This window comes from Lissotriton helveticus, chromosome 5_1 (genome assembly GCF_964261635.1).
Source record: "Lissotriton helveticus chromosome 5_1, aLisHel1.1, whole genome shotgun sequence".
Lineage (NCBI taxonomy): Eukaryota > Metazoa > Chordata > Amphibia > Caudata > Salamandridae > Lissotriton > Lissotriton helveticus.
This window is the reverse complement of record NC_136065.1, coordinates 1,956,464,359-1,956,478,266: the sequence shown is the minus strand read 5'-3', so window position 1 is coordinate 1,956,478,266 and position 13,908 is coordinate 1,956,464,359. Positions and strand designations below refer to the sequence as shown.

The 13,908-nt window shown below is 46.9% G+C and overlaps 1 protein-coding gene across 1 annotated transcript in view; it reads left to right on the top strand.

Moving 5' to 3' along the window:
- Positions 1-13,908, top strand: part of PIP4K2B (phosphatidylinositol-5-phosphate 4-kinase type 2 beta) — a 551,068-nt gene that overhangs the window by 423,750 nt on the left and 113,410 nt on the right. The window lies entirely within an intron of this gene.

Sequence of the window (13,908 nt, the reverse complement as noted above, 5' to 3'; positions counted from 1 at the left end):
AAGCAGTTACTTAGTGTGTTGGCAGTGCATAAAGAAGATATGTGGAAGGATTTTCTGTATAATTAAGATTTAATACCTTGTTGTAGTGGCTTTGATCATAATGAAATAGTACATCCATATGGAGTTGTTAAAGAGTACGACTAAAATTTGGGTTTTTGTGGCAATAGTTAACATCTCTAGTGCACAGTAGATGAAACTAGGAGTGGGGAGACTTCTATAGAAGAAGAGAAATTATAGCACCTCTATTTTACCAGTGGAGTTCAGCATGAGGGAGCATAAAGCCATCCAATGACCAACGATAGTCAGATAATCGAGATTGCAAATGAGATACGAAGTACAAAGAAATGTTGTGCATACTCCATTGGTTGGAAACTCAAATGAGGAAATTATACCATCAGTGAGGTGGTGTAAGATGGGCTCCAGGACAGAGTTTTGGGAAACACCTTCTGGTAGTGGGGTTAGATGAGATCTGATGACTTGCTAGTTCACAGAGAAGTTAGAAATACCTTAACTTCCTTAATCCGTTTTAAAGAGCAGTGTGCAATGGACTTCCAAGTATTTTGTCATCATTAACGTCTGACCCGATGTGAATATCGCTATATGATTTAAATGCTGCCCGCATCACTATGTGATTTAAACGCTGCCCCCTCACCCAATGTAGAAACAAACCTGCAGTTGATGCAAAGGGACTGTGTGTGGGCTGGGGAATTTAAGGCCGGACGCCTAAGCTGATCTATCTTTTTATTATAGTCTTTAAAGAAAATAACTTTACAGCTACTCCAGGGAGGAGTGGAGGAAATACATTTGGAGAGAATGCAATACCTTTAACGAAATGTTGCTGTGACAGACCTTGCAGAGAGAAATTCGTATTTTTCACTGATCTGTTCTTGTTCAGCAGTGGTGGGTTACCCCAATTGATTGCGTCCTTGTTTTTCGAAGCTATAAGATTTTGTCCAGCAAGTTTGCCACCTTGCATTTTACTGCAAATATTTTGTCAGTATTGCAATTAGTTGTTAATGACATTTTCCACATCAATAGATAAATCCGTTTGTTTTACAAAGTAACATTTCCAAAGGTTGCCTCTATATGTCTTCCCTTTTTGTAACAAAAGAGCAACTGTCCACTGAACATCTGACTCCTTTTTTTTCATGAAATAGTATTCTCTTTCGTATGTTAGTATATGTATTGGAAAAATCATTTGCTCTGAGCAAAGAAACTATAAAATTGTATTACTTCTTCTAGGACTAGATCTCCAAGGTATTTGCATGTGCGATATATATATATATGTATATATACATACATACACACACATATATATTTCCAAGCTCTGAGGCACTTTGGAGGCTCCTTTTTCGCTGACCCGGCAACTGCAGCGGTACTACCTGTACCTTCCTGGACCTAGCAGGACGACTCGCCGCACCCGCTCCGCGGGTGCCGCTTCGCTTCTTGGGACACCGGCCACCGGGTGAGTGCGGTCAGCGGGGCTGCGAGCGTGCAGGGGACTCCATTGCCCAGGAGTCCCTGCTAGACCTTTGACTGACATCCGGTCCGCTCTCCCTGCTGCCGCCCCCCGCCCTCTGCTGTTTAAAAACCCTTTCCTTCCTTTTTACCTGCGGGACGCATTTCCAAGCTCTGAGGCACTTTGGAGGCTCCTTTTTCGCTGACCCGGCAACTGCAGCAGTACTACCTGTACCTTCCTGGACCTAGCAGGACGACTCGCCGCACCCGCTCCGCGGGTGCCGCTTCGCTTCTTGGGACACCGGCCACCGGGTGAGTGCGGTCAGCGGGGCTGCGAGCGTGCAGGGGACTCCATTGCCCAGGAGTCCCTGCTAGACCTTTGACTGACATCCGGTCCGCTCTCCCTGCTGCCGCCCCCCGCCCTCTGCTGTTTAAAAACCCTTTCCTTCCTTTTTACCTGCGGGACGCATTTCCAAGCTCTGAGGCACTTTGGAGGCTCCTTTTTCGCTGACCCGGCAACTGCAGCGGTACTACCTGTACCTTCCTGGACCTAGCAGGACGACTCGCCGCACCCGCTCCGCGGGTGCCGCTTCGCTTCTTGGGACACCGGCCACCGGGTGAGTGCGGTCAGCGGGGCTGCGAGCGTGCAGGGGACTCCATTGCCCAGGAGTCCCTGCTAGACCTTTGACTGACATCCGGTCCGCTCTCCCTGCTGCCACGCCCCCTTATTTTACTCGGCCACTAATTTATTGTCCCAACACTCCCGCAGCGCGGGACGCAGCCCGGGCGAAGACAGGGCAAAGACTGGGCCGTTTGAGGCCGTTCGAGGACCAAGAGGGCTGGGCTGGGCCACCCCCCTTTTATGAGTCTAGTCTCTTTAGGCACATCTTACAGTTTTATTGTTGTGTGTATATTTAATTATTGACTTGTATTCTGTAATATGTGTTCACGGGGTAGCCGGAGCAAAACCCTCATGGCTGCTAGCAATTCCAATAGATCCATAGATGATTTCCTAGTCAAAACCAATCTGGCTATTGATGAGGAAATCAGCAAAATGCAGCACAAGGTCTCTTTAGAACTTGACGCTGCACGAAGGTTGTCAGCGCATATTGTTAGCTCCAAAAAATCTTCCCTGGGGAATATTGCATCTGCCCGTACCCCCGATCGTTCTGCCGCACCACGGCCTCTGATAACAACGGCAGTAATGCATCCTGCCCCCCCTATTATTCCCTTACATTCCCCTCCTATTTCCCAACCTAATCCAGTGCTACAAAATACTGGCCCTGCCCCTCTATTTAGTATCGCGGGCTCCTTTCCCCCTCCCAAAGCAATGCTAGCAGCCAGCCATTGTAGTGCTAAGAAAGCCGCAGCATATAAAAAGAAATGCCTTGCGAGAACTATACACGCTAGGAAAAAAGCTAGAATAGCAAGGTTAAAGTTTTTTAATAGTAGACGGGCCATGGGTTCTCCTGGGGTGAAAAATGTTAACCCCAAACCGACTCACAGTGTTCCTAATGGGGAAGTTACTCCGGAAATATCTAGTTTGGTGGAAGATGATATTCCTATCATCTCTCCTAGTCAGAACAGTACAAATATTTTGGAGGGCCGGGTGAGTGGACCCGTGCACGATAGGGAGGGTGATAGCGAATTCCTCCAACTAGTCTGGGGTACGTTAAAGCAGCTACTTTCCCCCCTGGAATTGAGGCTTTCTCGTATAGAGAATAACCTCCTTGAAATGGATAGGACCATAGTCACTCTAGCCAGCTTGAGCCTTAAGGAAATGGATGCTAAGCTTACATGTGTAACTGAACCCACTCCCCAGCCCAAAGAAACAGAACCCGCTCAATCTATTTTACAACCAGCCCAAAGCATTCCTGCGACCCTATTCACATCCAAACCCATTCCAAAACCCCGCACCACCATTGCCAACACTACTGTACCTACCCCTAGCCCAGTAGTACCTAAACCCTCCCACCCGTATAAAACAGCACACAGGTCGAACACTGTCTCCAGGGCACCAGCTAACCACCCCCCTAGGCCACCCTTGGTACATAACCCAACACGTCAGGCCAGTCGCCACAACTTCCGCGGAGGGTTTATCGACCTCCCGCCAGAAGCAGGGTCGTACGTTATTATTCTAGCCGGTGTTCCAGAGTTGGATCAACAATCCCAGGAGAATGATTTCTCTCTAAAAAATAAAGTCATCCACTGGCTTAATTCCAACAAACAACTCCCCGACCATCAAAGAAGTAGTATACTTATGGTTCGGAGAGTCCCTTGGATTGGCCGTACGCACAAGTCCATAGCCGGCGACTGTGTGGTGGTATCATTTTCCGATCCCCACACAGCCCAGTATCTATGTGCAGGGCCATCTTTTGAGGCCAATTCCACAATAGTGGTGAGGCCTCTCACCTTTTTCTATCCTCCTAGACAACAACTAGTGCGTGAGGGGTCATGGTCCACTGTTGGGAACGCTAGTCGATCGACACATAGTTTTGTTGGACAAAATCAACTTAATTGGTGGCAAGGGGCTCCCACTTCCAATAGGTTCGGCTGCCTGGAGGAGGTGGACTGACTCGGGAGGTCTGGAGACTTATCTCCCCTCAAGACTACTCCCCACCAACGGAGGCCTCCACCCCCAAATTCATTTCATGGGTTGAAGGATACATTGACAACAAGCTTAGATGAACCGATCCAGACGTCAGCTATGACAAATCCTTCCCCACCAATTGCTATTAGCCCATCGGGCTCCATACATCCCTCTCCAACTTATAGGGTCCATCAGGAACCCAACGATATGGCTGCGAGCCCGCCCCGCGCTAAAGTACCACATATAACTGTAATTTCGTGGAATGTGGCTGGGCTCTCCGGTAAATTAGACTGCCCAGAGTGGGGCTTCTATCTTAGTTCCAAAAACTTAATACTCTTACAAGAAACCTGGGCGCGAGAAGCAATAGACCTACCTGGCTTTGCTTCTTTCTCCAAAACAGCCAAGTGGGGGGGAAAGGGGAGACCATCTGGGGGATTAATGATAGGGATAGCAACGGATCTAGGCTGCCAAGCCTCCGATTTGGAGACCGCTTCCGACGATCTGTTGGCCGTCCTACTAGAATGTCCTGACGCATCGAAGCTCCTAGTTATTAATATCTACTCTAGGCCGACTAAAATGCGTAACGAGTCGCCCACTATAGATGAGTTAGCCAGGTTTCTAGAGGGCATCCCGTGTGATCTCCCCTGTCTAGTCGGGGGCGATTTCAACTCCCATTATGAACCTCTGCCCGGATTACGCGATGGTCCCTCCCTAGATGAAGATTCCAGCTGGCTCATACCTGAGTCGGCGGCACCACCTCCAAAGGCTTGGACTCCCCTAGCCCTACAAATAAATGCCCTTACTCTTAATCTCGGTTTTAGGGCATGTAATGGGCGCTGTAATTCGGATACACCAAGTAACCCGACTTACAACAAACCCGGTAGTGAATCCCGACTAGATTATATTATGGTCAAAACTTTCATGTGGCCAGCAATAATCGACTTCAAAGTGTGCCCAAGAACGGACAGTGACCATAACTCACTGGAACTGACTTATTCCCTCCCTAGGAACCAGGACCTATTACAGGGATCTGGCCGTGACAAGTCTGGCCTCCTACTTGAAAATAATCGCAGGAAAGTCAAGTGGGAGAAGCTGGCTAGTAGTATAGACAAAATACCCTGCCTCTATGAAAGGCTAATTCCATTACTAGAGTGTGCCTTTGACCTAGGCATTAAAGACCTAGATGAAGTAACTAGAGGAGAACTAGCAACAATACATAAAAACATTACAGACTCCCTTGACCAAGACTTGTTCACATCCTCTACGAAAAGGAAGGGTTATAAGCCAAAGACCTCGTGGTATAACGCCACGTGTAGGAAGGCTAAGGCCCATTTGCTATCTGCCATCAAGGGACGCCTTGGCAGGGAAGAAATCCGGGACAGGAGAAATAAGTACAAGTCCCTTCTAGCGAATGCCAAGGCGGAATGGGACCACGATTACTGGGAGAATCTCGTGAAAGCACTATCAACCAGAGACTCACGCAAATTCTGGCGGGTAGTAGCGAATGGCACGACTGAGTTATCTCCAGCACTTGAGCCCAATATAGCCCCCTCAGTATGGCAGGCCCACTTTGAAGCGCTGTATGCAGAGGGAGGTGGGGATCCTAGTAGCGAGATAGTGCTGATTACACCTACCCCTTTGGGGGCCTCATTCACCGAAAAAGAGGTGAGGGAGGCCATTAAAGGCCTAGCTGCTGGAAAAGCACCGGGATTGGATGGGGTCCCGGGGGACCTGTTCAAACAGGAACCAGGGTTTTGGGCACCGTACCTCACACTTATATTTAATGCTATCCAGGGGGGAATGACTGTCCCCGATACTTGGATGGGAGCAGAGGTAGTCCCAATTTTTAAAAAGGGATCCCCTCTGCTCCCATCCAACTATCGTCCTATCAGTCTGATAGATATATCCCAAAAACTTTTTGGCAGACTGATCTTAAATCGTTTGCAAGTGTGGATCCATGAAATGGATATCCTGTCCCCATACCAGGCAGGATTCCGGGAGGGTGTATCTACTACAGACCAAATATTCAGGCTACAACTGCTCTATTGGAAAACAGCGGTAATCGAGGGCGGCAGTCTATATACCATCTTTGTAGACCTACGTGCCGCCTTCGATCTGGTTCCTAGAGCAAGGCTGTGGAGTGTTATGAAAGAGCTGAAAGTCCCAGAGGATATTTTGGCAATCCTGATGAGACTCCATTCTAACAACTACGCCCGCGTTAGGTGTGGCAAAGGTGGCAAACTAACCGAAAGGTTCCCCGTTCGCAGAGGTGTAAGACAGGGTTGTGTGCTTGCACCTACCCTGTTTTGTATCTTTGTGAACGGGGTAGTTGCCCACCTCAACAGGATTGCTAACTCTGATGCCCCAAAGTTGACTGGCAACAGGGTGCCTGCAATTATGTTTGCGGACGACACCCTGTTGCTGTCTAAATCCCCGATGGGGATCCAACGTATTTTGGATGGCTTCTTAGACTTCTGCTCTGAGCGGGGACTGGAAGTCAATCCCCAAAAAACTAAATTCATGATTTTAAATCCCCACCCCCGAAATAGAGCCCCTCCAAAGCTAGGAATGGTCCAACTAGAACGGGTCCATAATATCGAATACTTGGGCATTACTATAAATGAACATTTAACCTGGTCGTCGCACCAGGCCAAAGCGACCATCAAACTGGCACAGTTGGCGGGTGGCACTTTGCGCCTGGCAAACAAATCAAGCTATCGACCACTTACCCCAATTATTCATATATATAAAACACAAGCTAGGGCAGGGGTTACTTACGGGGGCGAGTTGTGGGGCTACACCCAACATCCGAAGTTACAGGCCACGGAGAACAAATTTTTGAGACAGGTAGCTGCCCTTCCCCAGAGTACCCCATTACTTCCACTCAGATTAGACTTGGGTATTAAACCCATAACAGAGGAGTTGGGACTCAAACCCCTAAAATTTTGGAGGCGTTTGTGGTCCAGCCCAGATCGTGTAACTTATAGAGAGGAACTTCAGGAATTCCTGGAACTAGGGAACATAAAAAAGATTCCTTGGTTGACCTACGTCAAGGGAAGGCTCGAGGAAATGGGGTTCCCGGAACTATGGACAGATCCCATTAATTCATGCACGAAGATCTCAAAAAAGGTACTCGCGAGTGCCTACAATGACATGATGCTCACCAGAGCCTCCAACGACTCTCGTGAGGGGTCCCTGACAAATTCATTCCTGAAAATGAAAGACACCTATTCCCTCGAAAAAACTCTGGACAATGTTTCCCCTGCATTAACAAGGAAACTGTTCCTACAATGGCGCTATGGATGTCTTCCTTTAGCTTCGTTCACAGCGTCCTGGACAGCGTGCACCACCGTACCATCTTGCCCAATGTGTGCTCACCCGAAGGAGGACGACATGCACGTGGTCTTCTTCTGCAAGGGTTATGAGCGTAGCAGAAAATATTGGCTAGTTCCGATGCTCAGGAACCTGGGATTCAGATCTTTTCAAACTGCTTATAGAGTTCTAAAATCTGACCTCTCCCCTTATGTAGTTTTTGCACTCTCAAAATTTTTAACTGCATTGTGGTTTACCCGAACCCGAATGATGAAAAGACTGGTATAATGGACTCCTCCAGCGGTTCTTCCCACTGTTTTATCTAATATTTAAATCAATTATCATATTGGATCACATTACGTTTAATAAGTTTTTAATTTGTATGTTCTTGTTGTATCTTTTATGATCTGTGATCGAAATAAAGATTTTTTTAAATGAAAAAAAAAAAATATATATATATATATATATATATATCTCTCTCTCTCGCGGCTTCACGCCGTTCACCCTTCCAGTAACAGAAAGCAGGCACGGACCACGTTTCAGTGCTCAATCAGTAGTTTATTCCATTAGTCGGCCATGACTTGTTTCGGTCCTTCCTGGGCTTTGATCACATAACACCCATCTGCATTTTTTCCCTTTTTAAAGTGACAGTGCTTGTGAAAAGTTGCGATACTTGCCCAATAGACAGATAAGACATACTTATCTTGGCAAACCTTCAATGTTTTGCATTTGAACATTTTTCTAGTTACAGATTTGTGCTTATTTTGTATTAATGTAGTATTTCATTGACTGCATAAAAAATGATGATTTTATGGTATTGTGTCCATTTGCATTTAACCATTCCAAAAATACAACTAAATATGTGTTAATAAGTATATACATATTAAATAACATAGCAGCAAAGTTTTATATACATTGAAATATGAATCCATGATTAGAAATAAAAAAAAATGATAATTAAAAAATTTAAAAAATCTAAAACAATTAATATGTTAAAACATAGTACAAAACATTATTTTCCTAAAAAACTTATGTCTTAAAATGTTTGCATCAATGCAGTTTTGTAAAACTGGTTAAACTTGGTTTGTCATTATAGCTATGTGTCCTGTGGTAGGCTGGCCCCAGAAATATATATGTATATATATATATATATGTGTGTAAAGTGCTAATGCAGAAATATAACCCAGTCTTCAAATTGGGAGTGTAGACCAAATTGTGACCTTCAAATAATGTAAACAACTCTAAATGTGCAAATAACAAATTTTCTAAAAAAAACAATGTATTTATGGTTAAGGTCAGGCGGCAGCCTCTCATTATTTTATTGTATAGTATTCATTTAAATTTACAATCCTCCCTTCATCCATTGTTTGTAGTTGCAGCTAGATTTGTCGGTTTATGTGCATCACTTTCTAAAACCTGAGTTAAAACCGTAGTTCAAAACTGAAGATGTTTTCCTAGATGATCATTAAACCTATCCATGTTGTAATCCGGGCTTTGGGAGGGATCTTAATATATACGTGTGTAGAGATCTTCTGTGGTGTTTAAACCTTCTGGGGATTTGCTATAGAGATTTAAAAAATATCTTGTTTCTAATCTCCGCAGAGCCCCCTCTCTATCTCCTCATCTTCTATTTTTTGGTACAGAGTCTATGAGGTAGTAGGGGAGGTGCATTGTGAACTTCGTTGTTGTGAACTTCTTGGAAATGGCTACAGGATAGGTTGGACCTCGATTTGTGATTTCCCTGAGGTGTTGTAAAAGTATTTTGTTTGCAGGGAGTTTAGTACTCAGGACATTTATTTATTTATTTATTTATTTATTTTAACGTCTTGTAGAGCGCCTGGTGACCCGAGGGCATCCCCGCGCTGTAATGAAATTGATATCCAGATGGGCAGGGGAGAAGAAGAGGAAGAGAGGGGGAAGTTATTTTGGGAATAGAAGTGTTTTCAGTTTTTTTCTGAAAGTAAGATAGCTGGGTTGCAGTCTGAGGGTACGGGGGAGTGAATTCCATCCTGTGGAAGCTTTCACAGAGAAGCGTCGGCCTCCGGTGCGAGTCTTTTTAAATTTGGGGATGTTGGCAAGGTGTTCATTCTCGGACCGCAGGGATCTGGGAGCTATATACGGGGTTACCAGGTTGCTGAGAATCGGAGGGCCAGCTCCATTAATCAGTTTGAAGGCCGTGCACATGGCTTTAAATTCTACCCTTTGGCGAACCGGGAGCCAGTGGAGGGCTTTGATGGCGGGTTTAGCCGACACTCTGGAGGGCAGGTTCATGAGTAGTCGGGCTGCCGCGTTCTGTGTTCGCTGCATTTTAGTCAGGGTGGCCTCTGGGGCTCCCAGGTAAACCATGTTACTGTAGTCCAACCGTGACAGTATTAGCCCTTGGACCAAGAGTTTCCTGGAGGCGGGAGGGAGTAGGGGGAGAATCTTGCGGGTGGTACGCATAAGCCCGAAGCAGGTTCCTGCAGTTTTGGCCGCTTGTGTTTTCATTGAGAGCTCGGGTTCTAGCCAGACTCCTAGGGTTTTAATTTCTTTTTTCGGGGTAGGAATTTCCCCGAGTACGTCTGGCCAGGCTGCTGGGGGGATGGTCACCCATTGCTTCCCCATGAGCATCACTTCGGTCTTGGACCCGTTTAATTTGAGTGATGATTCACACATCCATCGATGGATTTCCGTAAGGCAGATAGCCAAATTGTCTGGGTGGTCGTCTAGTTGGGATAGGGAGACGACCAGCTGTGTGTCATCCGCGTCATATCTTAGATTACATGAGCATTCTAAGACATATATATATAAATATATATGTAACATGGTCAGTTTTGCAATGCAGAGAACGTACTATTTTCACTTCTCTTTCGCAAAATGGTGTTCTGTATGTTTTTTTTTTATTTACGCCACCACTGACAGGCCTTGCAGTTTTTACATTACATGAAGCCCTTCCTTTGTGTAAGCCAATTTTGTTGTTCTACAGCTTCTGGGCAGCTCTTGACTAGACTACCGCTCATGGATAGAGTTCTCCTGTATGTTATCCCCAGGGTTTTGGGTAAAGTATCTCCTATGACAGGGTCACTTGGCACTATTGGCCAATTGCGCTGTACAATATGCTTTATAGCCTTGTTTTGCAAATTGTAAGCCGTAATGAGCCTCAATTGTAGTGTTTCTTTTTGCTTTTCTAGGTCAGTTTCTTTCGGTTTTGAAGTGCATTTCTATCCAAACTCTTGGTTTTATTGATGGCTCTTGTACCCTCTTGCTAGGAATCTGTTTGTACTTTCCAGTTGTAATTTTTGCAAATATATATATTCTAGCGGCAGATCTGGAAAATGTTGAGCAGTATCCATGTGTGCCAGTAGGTGGTGGTGTTCGGCTCCATGCTGGAAGTTGTGTGAGGTGCCTATATAGCCACCACCCCAGCGAATTGACTTCAGTTTTTATTTTTGCGCCTGTCAGGGCAGATCCAGAGAGAGATATCCCTAGTCTTATTTTGACTGACTTTTTTCTCGACTTTTGTTGATGCCATTTTCAAGGTTTCCATTTCCTGGTGTGCTAGGGATTACTCTAAAGAAGCCCACCTGATTCAAGCCATGTGGTGCCTGTTACAGGCAGATGACTGTGACAGACCCACATCTGGTCTCCTGGTGGGGTCTGGAGTGTGACCTCAAAACGTGCGAGGATTGCCACACCAGGAATAACAGGTTCTGAGAAAACGATCTCTCGCCACACCAGGAATAACAGGTTCTGAGAAAACGATCTCTCAAGTTCCTCGACGTTGGTCGGCCCTTCGACGTCCCAGGTTTGTTCGCAGAGATGCGTCATATCGTTGTCGTCTCAATCACGATCATTGGGCAGGGCTAAAGAGAAGTCTTCAAAGAGGTATTTCACTTCTCCACGCTGGTCCAAATCTTTGGACCTGACACGGGAGCTGCAGCACTGGTAGTCTCGCTTCACGGAGGAGCCTGTGATAGGGCCGGCTCTGCATCTCCCAGAGTTTCCCGCCGGAGCTGGAGCGTACCCCGCCAAATGCAGAGTTTTATGAGGTTATGCACCTCATATTTGAGCAGCCTGATCCCTCTCAAGGGCCTTAAGGCCCCATGGGTATGGGAGGGACCCCACTGGTTCTCTGCTGGCTGCTACGACCCTTGCATGTGGTACTGGGTCTAGTGCGGGCCGGCCATGAGACCGCAACATTCCCGGGTGCTTGCTCCAGTGCCGTCATTTCCGATGCTGCTGACACCACGTGGCGGCCCAGGACCCATTGTTATACTGACTCCAATACAGATCAGCATTGCCCGATGCCAGCCAGTCCAGTGTTTCACAAATATGAGCCAATACCTTTTTTGTTTGACAGGCCTGGAGTGGGTGACGTGTAGGAGGGGTTGAAGGACACAGCCGACACTGGACAACTGCTACAAGGATCTGGCAGATGCCAGTGGTTTGGATACCTCATCAGACGTTGTCTTTCGCTCTACCCCTATCGGGGCTATAAAGGAGTGTGGCTCTTTGCATTGGTGGAGCGGAGGGCGGCTGAGCTCCTGATCCTTCAGCTGCCCTCATTTTCAGTCTAATATTGACAGTGGTGTTTCAGCCGGTAGTCTAAACTCTTACTCCCATGTAACAAAGCCCTCACGGATGTCCTACTTGGGCTCAGGTCCACGCCCTGAACAGGTGTTCCTGTGCACAGAACAATTGACTACCGCCTTTGCCCTGCTCCTGGGGATCTAAATTTCTACCCAGGAATGCTTGATTGGCCAAGCATCCACTTCCAGGATCAACCCCTGCACGGTTCCTACCACTCGACTGGCTAGGGAATCCAAAAGGTTGGATACCTTTGGAAAGAAGCGTCATGTCTTTTGGGCCGATATCAGTACACTGGAGATTCGGTTGTGCAAGTGCTGCGTATGGTCTCGGAGGAGGCCAGGGCCATCCTCTCCCAAACTATTGCCGATGGGAGAGATGCAGCAAAGTTCAACATTCGATGTGGATTTGATAACAATCGACTCTCTGGGTAGAGCGATTTTGTCATTGGGGGCCCTGAGGTGCAACGCCTGGCTGAAAATCACTGGCTTGTCAGGAGATTTCCAGGCCTCGCTCATAGACATGCCCTTTGATGGCACTTGCCTTTTTATTGAGAAGACAGACTCAGTGTTGGATCGCTTCTAGGATTGCAGAGCTACAACCAGGTCCATGGCCCTATCCATAGCCCCTTGCTAATCCCAGTACGCCTTCTGTCCATTTCATGGCTACAGAAGGTATCCAACCACTTTTCAACCACCAAGGCCACGAGGCTTCCCAGTCTTTTCGTGCCAGAGGACGTAGTTCCCATAAACAAAGTGAAACAACTGTCCGCGGTCGCCGAGTCTATCAATCCCCCGGCTGCCGCAGCCTCAAAACACCTTTAGTTTGTCCTCATACCACCACAGGCATCCAGTGGGGGGCAGGATATGCCATCACCTTCACAACTGACAGCCAATAACATCCAACAGATGGGTTTTACAAATAGTTCAAAGGAACTATTCCATCCCATTTCTAGATTCCCTTCCACTCATGCTACCTGCTTACGATCAGCTGATGGAGGACCATCTCTCCTTACTTCTTCAGGAAGTATTGACTCTTGTCCAAGGGAGACATCAAGAGGGTGCCAGCATCATAAGTAGGTCTTGGTTAGTATTCCTGCTACTTTATGATGCCCAAGAAGTACGATGTTCTTCGTCCTATCCTAGACCTGCACCTTCTGAATCTCCTCCTTAAAAAAGAAGTTCAAAATGCTCACATTAGCTCTACTTCTGTCTGCCCTGACGACTGAAAGGTAGCGTTGTACTTGCAAGTCGCATACTTGATGTTAGTTGCGGTTCATGGTGGGCCATGAGCACTTTCAGTTTGCTGTGTTCCCATTTAGCCTTACCAGCGCCCTTCGGGTGTTCACCAAAGTAAAGGCGGTGGTTGCTGCACATCTGTGGAGGTCAGGGGTTCCAGTCTTTCCCTATCTTGACAACTGTCTGTTGCAGTTTTGGACCACCCCTAGCAGCAAGTCCAGGATATTCTGGCTATGATACCTATGTTTCAGCCTCTATCTTGGATTTTGGTGAGACTTACTCGGAGGCTGTTTGCGCTCATGGCCTCCTGCATCTTTCTTGTGATGCATGCAAATTGGAATATGAGGTCTCTGCAGTAGGACCTGAAGTTCCACTGGGCACGGCATCATGGGAATCTCTCCAACACGGTTCAGATATTGGAGGGAACTGAAAAAACCTGGAAGAGAGGCTGACAACGGCAGACCACTCTCCCTTCCGCAGGCAACTTTAGTGATAGATGCATTACACCTGGGCTGGAGCGCCCTCTGGGAGAGGTGGAGATCAGAGGACTTTGTTTTCCAGTGGGTCCAGACTTTACATTAACCTGTTGGAGTGCCGGGCGATCCAGTTGGTATAATAGCCTTTCTTCCTTCGATCAAGAGATGGCTAGTTCAGGTGTTCACAGACAACACAACCGCCTGTGATACTGCAACAAACAGGGGAGCGTGTGGTTGTGGACCCTTTGTCAGAAGACTGTGCATCTCT